General features: G+C 39.9%; 1 protein-coding gene across 9 annotated transcripts in view; it reads right to left on the bottom strand.

The window, feature by feature from the left end:
- The window catches only part of OTUD7A (OTU deubiquitinase 7A), a 98975-nt gene that overhangs the window by 50810 nt on the left and 33865 nt on the right, over window positions 1-14300 (bottom strand). For 5 of the 9 annotated variants that reach the window (XM_066196733.1, XM_066196731.1, XM_066196729.1 and 2 more), the window contains exons 2-4: window positions 12910-12985; window positions 9054-9171; window positions 8383-8488 (exon numbers count right to left, since the gene is read on the bottom strand). The gene's annotated coding sequence lies outside the window, so the exon portion shown is untranslated. Of the gene's footprint in view, window positions 1-936; window positions 956-2240; window positions 2364-8382; window positions 8489-9053; window positions 9172-12909; window positions 12986-13092; window positions 13110-14300 lie in introns of those variants that run through there. The other 4 variants (XM_066196730.1, XM_066196732.1, XM_066196735.1 and 1 more) reach the window with 4 other exon arrangements.

The raw sequence follows: 14300 nt of genomic DNA, 5'->3' as shown, positions 1-14300 counted from the left end.
AAAAAAATCAGCAAATCCCACCAAAAACAAACAAACAAACCAAACCAAAACCCCACAAAGCAAACAAACAAACAAACCCCCTCAAGCCCCCCAAAACAAAAAATTCAACCAAGAAAAAAAAAAATCATGAAGAAGAGTTTGCTTGATACCATGGTCCATCACCTGCAAAAACCCAACTATACGAGCTTTTCAATTTGGTGGCCTAAAAAGTGACCAACCACAGTGCAAGAAGCAGAACTCTCATTTCCCCTGCTCAGCTTTGCAGAAACCTATTTGAAAAAACGATGGCTCTGTTTTTCATGTCAGTCACTTTGCACTGAATCAGTCAGTCTGCCAGACAGGCACTATGTGCTGTTGTGGTTTAACCTCAGCCAGCCCAGCCCCACGCAGCTCCTTGGCTGCTCCCCCTCCAGCAGGAGCAGGGTGACAATTGGTAAAGGTAAAAGTTGGAAAACTCCCAGGTTGCGAGGGAGAGAATTTTACAGGGAGAGCAAAGCAAAGCAAAGAATCAATTCAGTGCTTCCCATGGTTGGGCAGGTGCTCAGCCATCCCCGCAGGGCCCCATCACATAGCATGGTGGCTTGGGGAGACAAACACCATCCCTCCAAATGTCCCCCCCTTCCTTCTTCTTCCCCCACTTGATGTACTGGGCATGATGTCCCGTGGTCTGGAACATTCCTGTGGTCAGTGGGGGTCGCCTGTCCTGACTGTGTCTCCTCACAGCCTCCTGTGCACCCCCAGATCCCTCCCCAGCCTGGAAGCAGGAAAAGCAGGAAAGGCCTTGTCTCCGTGTGAGCCCCATTCAGCAATGACAAAATCATCCCTGATTATCAATCCTGTGCTCAGTACGAATGCAAAACACAGCCCCATACGGACAGTGTGAAGAAAATTAACTCTAGCCCAGCCAAAACCAGCAGATGTGCAATATTCACTCACTTGAGTCAGCTCTTCTCTTCTGTACAAATGTTTGGGAAAAACCTCTTTTCTGTTTGCTGAACCAGTTGATTAACCAGCAGTGTTCTCCATTTCATGACAGACAGAATGAGCTCATTTCTTGGAGCTGCAGTCAGTACACTGAAAGGCAAACTATCTGTGGGGAGTTCACGATACTTGAAAGTGGAAAAAGGTACAAGCTGAACTTTACTCAGTTGATAATCATTTGGTTTTTCAAGCACTAGCTTCAAAGTAAAAGTGGTATGTCAAGAAAAGAAGGTCACCACCATCAAGCAGTCAAATATTTAAACTTGGATCAGAACTAAAGTCATGCCGCAAGCATTTGTGTTTTAATTAATATAGAAATGGATTTGCTTGTGTGCATTGTAATATATGCAACTCAGAAACTATACAGCAACTACTATTTTCTTATGCATAGCAATAATGTTTTCTCTGATGATGATCTCTATAGATTGGAGACTTTAAATAAAAGGAAGAAAAAAAAAAAAAAAAAACACTTCCATAAATAGATTCCATCCAAAAGAGATTTAGTTGCAAAGAACTTCTTGGGCAACTTCAAACAGTCCTGAATCTGACCTGTGATTTTTTTACACACAGCTTATGTGACTGAATATCTACTCCATATATACAAATCCTCACCTGCTTGATTAAATTAGACTGTCAGTCTCCTGAAATAAAGCCACAGCCAAATGGCCCAAAGTTATACAAATGATCTTCAGGAGGAGGTTGAAAATCTGGCTCTGTACCTTCTGTGTAATTCAAATGATAGAACTTAAGCTCTCAAACAGAAAGGCATTCAGAGAATTCATATTATAATTGAAATTCCTGCTTAGAGATAAGCAGTAAACGTTCCCATAATACTTTACCTCTGGAAAGTCAGGCACTTAATAGAACGTCACTTGAGCCGGTGTCACCCCTGAAAGCTGACCTTGGAAATCTTCCTGTCCTATCAGGCCTTCTACAAACCACTACAAGAATTTACTAAGGGACACATCTGCTCACATTGTTCTCAGTTCTTTCCATGAACTAACCCATCTGTTAAGCACTGAGATGAAGGCACACCCATCTATGGGAGCAAACGCTTCAGCAAGAGCCTTTTTTTTTTTCCCATGTGGAGCCAAAAGGTAAGGACTGAAGCTGTAGTGTATCGGGTTTCTTACTGGAGAAACCTGGCTGAAAAAATACCTGAACCACTGGAACTCTATCACTTTGCCTTGCTAACACAGAACAGCAGCAATGAAGTAATGTTTGTAATGGAAAGACTGTAGACAGGTCAATAGACTCACCAGGCCTTGGCTGAGCAGGAAAAATGGGCAGCATGTATTGCTCTAAAGAGTGCTAATGTGCTAAGGAAGAGCAGGGAGGAACTGCAGTCTTTTTCCTTCTCCTGTATCTGTATTTTATCTAGCCTGAAAAAAACACAGAAAATTTTTCAGCTCCCTGCTCACTGTAGGTAGAGGCGTTAAGACAAAATTTGGGGTTTAGCTTCTATTTTTTGCTTTCCCTTCTGGGCCTTGGCAACTTTCTCCTGGGCATTACTAAGCTAGCTATGATGTCAAACAGCACAATGTATATACTATGTACTCTGAAGAGAAATAAAGAGAAACACTTAGGCCTTATACATCATTTGCAATGTGCCACAGCGCTTCAGTGAAGATAAAATATCCAGTATTCTTGCAGAAGGCCTTAAAAATAGAAAAACAGCCTTGTGATTGTGAAAGCTAGGAATAAAGTTAATTACAATAGTACATCAGAAGCTGAACCAACAAGCATAAGCATGATAAGCCACATACAGTCCTGTGATCTTCCAAATTTATAAATAGCTGCAACATTTTTCAGAAATAGAAGGCAGATCTCAATGCTGAAGGTGCCAATCTCTTCAGTTCTATCTGGACCCATCTCTCTACTTTCAGTTAATAATAACACACAAGGATCAGCATGCTTCAAGGCACACTTAATATCTATGAATCCACAGAATGAATAAACCAGTTCCACACGCAGCAAATTTATTTGGGAAATCCTATCAGTTTTGCAGGAAATTGTTCTGCAAGCAGCAGAGAGAAGGAAGCATCATTTTGCTTGGATTTCTGTCCTTTAATACCCTAAACTTGTGCAGCCACCAACACATCCCAGAGTTAGCCCAGACATGTGTATGCACTTCTGTCAAGCAGTGTAAAAAAGAAGGATTGTGCTAATTTCAGGGATCTTTTTCTCCACCAGCCAGACTTTCACAAAAGAGACAATTGGCTTCCTCTTGGGGGGCACCTCCTCTCAGTGATGCTTTAATTGCCACAAGAATCAAAATTGTATCTAATTGTCTCATCATGGTATTGAGCAATCCAGCAGATGCTTTCAGAATCGATGAAAAAACACTGAAATGATTTCTTGTATGGAGTAAAATCTGTGTTAACAACAATCGCTGAAAAGAGTGTAAATCTCTCTTAATTTCTGCATAAAGGGAAAGATCATTCCCTCACAAAATGAAATACCTCACCATAAAAATTTATCCAATTACTCACATAACTTTTCAACCAAGACATTTTATAAGACATCCTTTTAATCCCTGTCTGTTTAATAAGACAAATAAGACATTTGGTAGTTCATTATACCACCAGTGCACAATTCATTTTTGTAGCACAGCAACAATAAATAACACAAATGAAACAGTCAAATCTCATAGCCTCCAGTGAAACAATATTTGGAATATAATTACATGCAGTACACATTTTGCAAAGGATATAGACTCAGTTGCATATTTAGCAAAATGTGACCAGGATATAAGTATCTGTGACTTCACCACAGTGTTTGTTTGACCTTTTTCACTCTTGAAGTTTACTATTTGCCAAATGTGGTTTCAGCTTATAAGAGTGCTAAGGCTCCTCTGTTCCTCTGTAAAGAACTGACTGCTCCATGTAGAGATGCTTTTACAATCTTGCTGGTCTAATTTACACTGTAACTTATTTTAGTTACCCAAAACTTTATTCTCTCTAGGTAAAGTTTCCAAAGATTAAGCATCCATGTGAAACAAATTATGTCAGTTTTTCATGCTTTAAATATACAGAGGTAGCTCAAAAGAAATGTGAGAGGAGATGATTTATTTGGAAACAAGGTATTTCCTGTCTTCTCTATGAAGCGGCTTTCTTCTTTTAGCAATACAAACAATGCCAGCCCCTCCAGCTATACACTGTCTGCCCTTATAGACATTAAAACCACCAAGAGATCAGGTACGGATAGCTTTTGTCTCATTTACTGAAACCCTTTCTGGCTTTGCAGGGGAGGTGATTCAAAACCACATGAATTTACTCATAAATATGACTCTGAAAGAACTTAGGCTGGGCCATAATTTAGTTGTGCAATGCTAAAACTCTACTATAGAACCCATGCAGCATCTAGAACAGATAGATATATTTATTTTGAATCATTCTGATTTTTAAGGTTTAACACATTAGAAATTAAAGTTTCTAACCATCTCATCTAAAATAGTAATACCTCAAGAGAGACAAAGATCATACTTTCATCATGCAGCCACTGTCTCTATTTTTGTCTGCAGAAACCATGCTAATATGCACATCATATTCTTAACAGCAAAACCAATGGAACAGAAATTCTCATGGACTTCATGCTAAATAACTATAAAAGGAGTGTATAAATACTATCAAAGTATACTGCATCAAATACTTAAACTGTATCTTTCCACTGCTCTGTATTGGTAATTTTCACAGATTAGCATTCTTAGATTAAGATTTATTTCTATAGAATGTCAGGATCTTGCTCTAAACTGAACCAGTGCACATTTTTAAATTAAATTTATATCCTGATGGTTAGATTGTCCAGTGAGAACATTTTTTTAAAGTATACATTTAATTCTTTTCACCCAGGTCTAGAATGACCTATGTCAGAAAAATAAGTTTACTGTGAAAAAGAAATCTCCAAGACAAACAAAAAATTCCTGAAATTCCATGAGAAACTGCCTTGGACAATACTGGCTAAGAGAAGAAATACATTGGCCTGAAAAGCTCTGTGAAGTTTGTGCTTTAGGGACATGGATTCACTGGTAAAAAACATGATTTAAACAGTTTGGGGAAAGAGAATGAATCTCATTTCTCACTGTGGAATAGCACTTAGAAGTATTTTACTCTACTTCTAATACATAGCAAAAGTAATTTGATTTTGTGAGAACTGAATAAATTAGTTTATTTCACACTGACAAAATAAGTGATGAAAGCTGTAAAGGTATGTAGCAGAGGTAAAGAGCACTAACTAGAATGTTTATGTTTTCTACATCTCCATGCTTGCACTCAGTCACAGTATGTACCTCATGCCATAACAATATTGTTGTAATTGTGTAACATACTTGTCTGATAATAGACAGTTATTAAATAACCAATCCAACTAGAAATTAAATCTCAGAATGACAGAGCATTGCCTGTTATTACAACCCAGTTCTACTTCCACCCACGTCAGGCAGAGCTGCCCAAGTATCCTAATGCAGCAGTTAATCTTTATTAATTGTATCTTAATGAGGATTCCTAGGACAAATTCAATATTGAAATTCAGACCATAATCAAATGGTACATCATCTTAAATCAGCCTAAAATGAACAAACTTCCAAACCATGAATTCAAGAGTAAGCTGCCTGTAGTGGCAGGTAATGTGTCCCAGTTACTTGCAAAACCAAATGCCACTGCTCTATAATAAGCCAACTTCTGTAAAAATACTACCACAGCAACAACCAAGATGGCACTTAAATAAAATGGAATAACATTTGTGTCTTATCACTCTGACTACAAGTTATAGTAACTGCATCAGAAAATTAAAAGTGATAACCACCTCCTCACTACAGGAAAGTTCTGGGACATGGCCTACATCCCAAAGAAGGCACTTGCCTACCAACTCGTAGGCAGGAGTTTGTTGTGCTTTGGGTGATGCTGTCACCAGCCCTGCTGGGAAAAGCAGCTGCCTGATGCAGATGTGTAAAACAAACTGGAACCTGGAAATTCCTTTGCAAAGGAGGAGCATCCAGGAGGCACTGGGAGGAAAGGTGAGAGATGCTTGGGATTATTTACAAGCCAATGTTGCTCCAGTAGACACTGAGCTTAGTAGGACCTGAAGGCTCCCACAGTTCAAGACAGCAACACAACAGCACCTGTGACTTGAAGGTTTAGCCATCTAAACCAGGGCATCGAGGGGCACATAGAGAAATTAAGTTCTGTGAAGTTGGTAAAAGGAATATCCAAGAAAGATCTATTTTTACAAAAACAAGTAATAGCTTAAAAGAGACTTATACCATTAAAAACATTTATGCAAGGTGGAATAACAGATAATTAAATTTCCTCCTTTCTCTTCAAGTCTGCAGGTTCCTTGGTCTAGTCTAATTTTCCCCTATTCCAGACCTTAAAAACTAAAATCTAACAGAAGTATACAGCAGAATTAAACAATTCAGATGCACAAACAAGATACTTTGGATAAATTTGGTTTAGATTAGATACACAGAGTTAATAGTATACACAGGGCTAACCAGTATTACCTGAAATCAAGGTTGGAGAAGGTAAACCACGTGAGCCATGCAACGTTATGACTTCTGAGAACCAGTATAGTTTTTTTTTTCAGTTCAATTAGGCCCAAAATGAGGCAAGATTAGAGTCTGACTTGTCTTATGCTGGCACTGCTTATCTCTATTTAACCACTATCCCTAGCAAGAGAATGGAATTGGCTGGAGCCACTGCCCCAAATAAAATAATCACTTTTAAAAGATTAAAGAAGCCATTAACATGGATTGACTTTGTCCCAGCAGAACAGAGCAATGCAATCTGCTCAGTGCTGGTGATCTGGCAAGGACAAATCAAAGTAGTCTGACACCCAAGTAGAGAGACAGGGACTTGCAGATGCTGAGTGCAGTGCCCAAACTCACAAGGACTTCTGAAGCGACAGTGGTTCCAAAGGAAAAATTCTCTATTCAACACATGGATGCAGCTGCTTCTCCATGATCAAAATGGATACTTATACAATTCTCAGCAAGAACCCCAAAGGTTTTACTAATACCATACTTAATCCTCAAAAGCTTAAATAAAATCCAGTATGCACAAAGGAGGGTGGAGCTTGGAAAAAAAATTGTGCATCAGCTATAGAGAGAAGTGATGAGCTCAGCAATAGTTCAAGAGCCTTAAGACAGTTTGGAACATCAAGTCCCACTTGTGAAAGGAAGAGACAAAGAATCTGTGTTGAAGCAGAGACAGATAGAACCTATGTTCAAGCAGAGACCTATAGCAGTCAGAAGTAATAAAAAAACCCCAAACCTCTCCCCCCCAAAAAAACCCCACACAAACCCTTCCCCCCAAAAAAACCCACCAAAAAAAGCACCCCCAAAACAACACAGGAACTGGAGAAATTCATGCTTGAAGGTAGGAAAGAAAAATTTTTGAATTCTAACTTTGCTTTTTTGATTATCCACACCAAATCCAGTCTGTTTACACGCATTTGGTATGAAGGATTGCTTGAAAGCAAACATTTTTCGGAAGATATTGCATCTGTTTTTGTTTAAATTGATCTTGAATTAATTAAAACTTAGCATATTTGTAGATGCCTAAGTGCTTAGGCCTCTCTGAGTGCAGTGTGGGGGAACCATCTGCCCAGAAGCTTGACCTGATGCATCCTTACAAAGTACTGAGATGATGAGAAAACTGAGATAACACAGAAGTGGGAGGCTTGGAAAACCTGGAGAAATGAAGGCAATAAAGAGGGCAAGACATGAGACAGAACTCTCATCATGAGGAGGAGGGAGAAGGGCAATGCTTCTGTAGCAAACTATGTTTCATTACTCCCTATTGCTGTTGAGAAAGTTCTTTGCAGTGAATTTCAAACCCAAGGTTAAGCTTCAAAATTAGAAACAAATCCATGAAGTGAAGATATCAGGGTAGATACAATGTCCGTGCTGCAGTGCTAGGGACTTTCAGCAGTTCTGTTGGGGCTCCTTCACAATCACAGTGAACAATGACAGAAAACTTCATCTGTAGTAATGGAGAATTAATCTCTCTGAAGTATTTTAAAGAGTATTTAGCAACCCAAATTAAAAACACAGTTCCCATGTACTTAATTTTAGTGTAATGTTCAAGACAGATGCTGTGGTTCCAAATCAAAGCTACAGACCACAGTTTCTCATACTTTTCATGTGTACATGGTAAAAAGTAATTTTCAGCTCCATTCGATTTCCTGCTTTAATTTGCTGAAGGTCTCCCCATCACTTTGTGGGCCTCATGTGGCAGGGGAGGCAAAAGCAGTAGGGAAGAACCTCTCAATCCAGCCCTGCTGCCAGGGAAGGGTTATGTGTAACATACTTCCAGGAAAGAGAGAGTTCTGTGTGAACAGTTTGGTTTAAGCGATGTACACTGAGAAGCTCCACAGCAAAAGCAGGGACAAAATCTGACTCACCATGATAGGTTCTGCTTGCAAAAGTCTCCCTCCTCTCCTGCATGCCCTAACTCATTTTGGTGAAGCAAATGAGGCAGGCATCCACACCAGCAAACCCACCTTCTCCCTGGAGAAAGAAAGGACAGAGAAGTCAGCAAGGAAAAGGCGGCTCAGAGCAGGTGAATACCAGCTACCAGCAGCTGTTCAGCAAACATTGTTCTGGTCACTGCCCTGACCAAGGGGGTCACTCTGGGGATCTTCTGTTCAAGCCTCACAATGGGTTACACCAGGTTACTACAGAATGAACTGCCAAGAGATACAAAAGCAAAGAACTAAGCCCCAAACAGCTTCGGCAGTGACACATCAACTGCAGCATCACTTTAACATGGCAACGATACGGATGGTTTTAGGAACTAATGCAGCATCCAAGCTTTAGGAAGCACAGATAAAGGTTCATTTAATGAGTAACAATGCATCATCCATCAGCTCTGTGCAGCCACAGGCAATAGGCACGCTGGTAGCCTGTTAATAATTTAAGTTGGTTTCTTTGGTTGGCTACACTTAATTGTTGTCAACAAGAAAACAAATTAAAATTTTTGTTTTCTTCACCACATCCTTATGCTCAGCATTCCTAAACAACAACCTGGCAGATGCCGATTTGGGGGGTGAAGGGGATGTTTATAGCTACTCACAGGAATGAGGTAGGTAGGCCCCTTTTTCTGTTTCTAATATGTTTGCCTATTTAGGAAGGCAGGAGGCAACTGTCCAGCTGATTTACTTCTGATTTTGAATCTCTGCAGTATCATGTGCCTGTGAGGATGGAGAGAAGAGCAGAACAAGTTTTACTGTTTTATTCCAAAGGTGACACTAATTTACTGTTCTGCATCCATTTGTCATCCCCACTGCACACTCTGACCCTGGAACACTTTTCCGTAGTACTATTATGGAAAAAAAAAAAAAAATTCTGTGCTATCTACATCAGATGACAGCTTCTTAGGAATCCAGCCCCCTTCCTGTTTGGCTTAGATAAACAGAGGAAATACACCTCAAAATCCAGTTTAGAGGACTGGTTTTCTACCAGTTTGACCAGTTCTGTCAGAGGCAGAACTCAGTAAAATATTCTAGTAGGTTCAATATATTTAGTCCCTTACTATTCATGAAAAATTCCCCTGCACATTGATAACCACTCATTTTGTTCACAGAAAGTAATATGATTAAAAAAACCCTCCAATAACCCCAAACCAGCAAGCACTGCAGACTGATCTAAAAGAATCCTCAATATTAATTAAATTAACCATGAAGCATAGACCAGAGCGATTTAATGAGCTTTATCTCAAGTGTTTTGCATCCTGACTGGATTTGTAAGCATGTTATCATTTATATAGCTTTAATCTGCTTTACCTGCTAAGAGCGCAAAAGTGACCTGCCCACAGAATTCACACACAATGTGTGAACACATACTCTTCTTTTGCGGCCTGTTTAGAAATACTGTGACCAAATATGATTTTTTTCTTTGAGACTGACTAAATATTGCTTCTCTATTAGTCTATGCATCATTAATCAAAGTCTTAAAACATAATTGGAAGTTTTTGGGGCTTTCATTCTTGTAATTTTTAAATGCTAAGAATATGAATTGTGAATTCCCACAATTCTTTCAAGTTACATTCCTTCTAGTTACACTTTCTCCCTCATTAAAAAGAAGAAGCAAATTATGTATTTATGTAAGGAAATCCACATATTTGTCAAATGTGTTTCTTTTACAAAAAAAGCCAGACTAACAAACTCTTGTCTATTTTCCTTTTCCACTCCCTTAGCTGCAATTTTTCCAAGTATATCCTGTTGCACAAATTTATTTCAACATAACACACCTTTGCTGGACATTTTTAAAGCTCTTAGACACTACCTGCTCCACAGGCTGAGTTGAGCTCACCTGGTGAATTCATGTCAGCCACCTAGAATAACAAGGTCACTATTCAAGGAACTGCACTGAAAAGGGAAAACAACCAAGGTAACCTGACCAGAAAGAACTAAATAGCCTCCATATTCATACACAGAGTATTTCCAAGTGGTGGTGGTGATCACAAAGTCAACATATTGAAGATTTAGAAAATGAAGATACTGTTGGGAACTTACATGCACATTTTAACAATTTCTACTGAATTTCACTTGCAAAATTTTACTGACATTTTTAACTAAAGATAACACACTTTTAATTCTCAGCATTATAGGAAACAATCCAAAATGCCAAATTTAGACGTTTTAAAGAGATTGTCCAGATGCTTTTTTCACTCTTGCCAAAGTCTTTGTTTCAAACTTCTAGGCTGAAACATTACCCAAACTTCACCTCGGTTTCACTGTAGTGTTTTTATTGTTATCTGCAGATTGTACAAGTACACATGATTATGCCAAAATTCCCATAGGTGAGAAATGGTGCTCCAGATCTGTGAGTTCATCTGATTCCTTTAAAACAGCAGCATTTCCTGCACACACACATAACAGCCACAGCCACAAATCACTGAGAGGAAGAGGCGCATCAGTAATGCTGCTGTGCTGTCCTGGTGCCCTCTCCTCCTGCTCAGCTGCTGCACACTCCCAGCACTCAGTTAGAAACAGCACACATGGAAGGACTGCTCAGAGTGTCACTGTCTGCCAAAGTGCCCCGTGGTCTCTCGGAAGGCCCAACAAAAACAGCTGTTCCAACTGCAGAAGTCAAAAGATAGCCAGAACAAACCTCTCTCTAGATAGCAAAAACCCAAAGGGAAAAATTTAATACATAAGGGGCTGCAAAGAAAAGTTTCTTGTGATTTCTCTGCCTCCTGTTAACACCATCCCTGGATGTTTACATGCATCCACTGGATAATAAAACAGAGGGTAGGAAAATGAGAGAAAGAATATTGGTGCCATCCTCATTGGATTTAGCTCATATGACAGTAAAACAATGGGCATGGAGACACATATTCTGTTTTTCAATGAAGAGACTAGAGCAAAAGCCACAGCTTCTTACAAGTGTGAACTATGGAGTTAAATAAATTTGTAACTGCCAATACAAGCGATGAATTTGACCTCAGTATTCAATTCTACATTCAGCTATTTGATGATTCATCCATAATGAAAGAAAAACAAATGGCACTAGGAGTCAAACTGAAACAATCACAAGAAAATATTTCTGGAAAGAACGTGAAACATTTACAGTAAGTTCCTATAAAGGTCATCAACACTTTCAAAATTCAAGCTGGGTCTTGTTTATGGCAGAACCAAAACGTGACAATCTCTGATGACTCATGAACGTTTTGGTGACAGAAGCAGTATCACCAAGGTATTGGGAAGCTTTCTGTACATTCCCTTTGGCTCCCAGAGCATGTGTCACTTTGAGGCAGCTATCTGGTTATGTGTCAGCATCTGCAGTAACAGCCCAGAGTCACAGGAAACAGCAAATGTTTGGTCAAAAGCTAGAGACACCTTTTTACAAGGGAAAACTTTCTTTTTAATTAAGACCTTCCACATTACACATGCACAGTTCTATATCACAAAAAACAAAGGCACTTTTCCAGGCCCATGCTAGAAAGATACCAAATCTCAGCTCTCAAGTTTATCAATTATCAACATTCTACATTCATCTTCTGAAATAAAATAGGTACCATCTGAGTCTTGAACCAACAGTGGATGTTATCCCTAATCTCCACCTCTCTGCCTTATAGCACTTTCCCAGCAAAAGTGGTCTGCACTGACTCAAAGGTGAGTCAAATCACTATGATTTAATGAGGGGAGTGTGTGTGTGTGTGAATGTATTTTGAACCACAGGCAGTACTCTTCTATCGCTCAAAATAGGTACCTATGGCACAGACATTCCACACTTCTATGGTGGAGGATGGGAAATTTGTTTATAACAATGGCCCTTGCTTTATTAATGGCCCAGATGTCAATGAAGGTTTTCCAAAAAACAATTACACAAAATCTCTTTTCAGAGGAAAAACCAAAAAGAATTAAACCACCTTTCTTGTTTTTCAGAGATGCTCTAAGTGGAAAACATGATGATTACATGATGAGCTGTCACTCGGCTACAACCCACTCAGTTCTATTACTGCTTGCTCCAGCTACTTTAACATTCAGTCATCTCAGTTACCTTTTATACTCATGGCATGCAGGAATCATCAAATGCCCCTTACAACACAGGGCAATCCTTGCCCTCAGAGTCCAAGCTGATTTGATCACTCTGTGCTTTACTGGAATTTAGGACTGCATTGTGAAACAGAGGGGAACCCTCTCTCCATATCATTTGAATTCCTGCACCACACACATTTTTCTCTGCCCTTCCTTTTGCTCTCTAGAAGACTGAGGTTACAGAGTACAGTGCACCATTTGCATATCAAAAGCAATAGCACTTTACATAAAAACTAAAAGCACACACTTTTCTGGTTTCAGTGACTAAGAGCTCAAGATTTCCTTCCTCTGACACTGTAACTTCAAATTCAGGTGTAACTCAGTTCATCAAGACTGGTTCAGACAAGTATTTTAAAAATTAAGAAGCTTCCCCACTACCAGTGTTACCTGATACTTTTTTGGCAGAGACATTTTCTTTCCAAACCCTCTTCTTCTGGAGCAGTTAAAGACTTCACTGTCTTACCTGAAAGAACAAATGAGAAACATGCAAACAAGTTCAATGATCATAAAGAAACAATTCTTATTTATCTCAAGTTATATATAAGTTGTTTGAATGCTGGATGGTGCTACCTCACTTATGGGAAGTTTCAATATCTTCTTCCAGCTGGCCTCCTGGGGCTCAGGTGTGTCAGATTTTATGATTAAAAGAAGTAGGATGACTCTCTGCTCTACCTTACACCATCTAACAAAAGAACATATACATGAAATACTATTCCAGGTCACTGTAGCCTCATGCTGAGGTAGCAACCTTGCGCGAGGTTGTTGTTTAGGTCTGCTGAGCATAAGGATGCCCTAAGTTTTGACATGGAGGTGCCTTTTCTGCAGCAAAATGTCCTACCCTGGTGTTAACGGACAAGTTGTCAGTGCAGGACGGTGAGCACACCATGAACTCTGACTTGTGACCTTCATCAAGCTCCAAGACACCCAGCCTTGATACTTCATTATCGCACCAGCTTTTCTCAGCAGGAAGCAGAATTGATTCAAGCACAAGCCATACTACCTGGTAAAGTTAACATGTCCCTAACTGTACCACCCCTGACCTTTATACCCTTGATCAGATCAACTGCTCTGGACCTAAAACCACCATCCACCCTCGAGAAAGCAGGTGGGCAAATGAAGACAATAACACAAAGATATTCACAGTTCTGTTTCTGTAAAAGACCCTCCCCGCACCTCAATAGGGATGTGCAGCCTAGTGCCTGGCATGCCACAGACAGGTGAGACTAAAGATACAAGCTCCAGTATCCTCCTGAGGGATCGTAATTGGCCATCTCTGAGTTGCTCCCCTGCCCTTTTTACTGATGGTCACAAACAACATGCAGGTGAGTACAAAAAGGCTCCAAAACAGGTAAGAAAAAGATGCAGTCATGTCCCCTCTCCCCCCTAACATGACTGTGAGATGTGACATCAATTTTAATGGCTTCCTTGCCTAGGAACGTACCTGGCCGCCCACGCACACAGACAGAGCGATGAGGTGGGAACAGAGAATGAATGACTCAGAGAAATCCCAGCTGTTTACCACAGTGTCTCACTACTCCCCACACCAACAGCAGTGGGTGTTGTTCAAGCTGTCCTTGACCCTGCCAAATCCCTCTCCCATTACTTCCCACCATTAGAAATGTTGATGTGTTTCCATGCCCCACCATGCATGCACTGCCAATTTCATGAAGAAGATCTATCTGCTTCAGATGGTTTAAAAGAGAAACAGGCAATTCTCACGATCGGGAGAATCATGTTATAGTATGAGTGTACTGGATTATACATTCCTTTGACCTGTT

The sequence above is a fragment of the Chamaea fasciata genome, unplaced genomic scaffold (assembly GCF_029207755.1).
Source record: "Chamaea fasciata isolate MVZ Bird 193981 ecotype frontalis unplaced genomic scaffold, bChaFas1.0.hap1 SCAF_14, whole genome shotgun sequence".
In the NCBI taxonomy this organism is placed as follows: domain Eukaryota; kingdom Metazoa; phylum Chordata; class Aves; order Passeriformes; family Sylviidae; genus Chamaea; species Chamaea fasciata.
The sequence above is the reverse complement of the archived record's forward strand: the minus strand, read 5'-3'. Positions and strand labels throughout refer to the sequence as shown.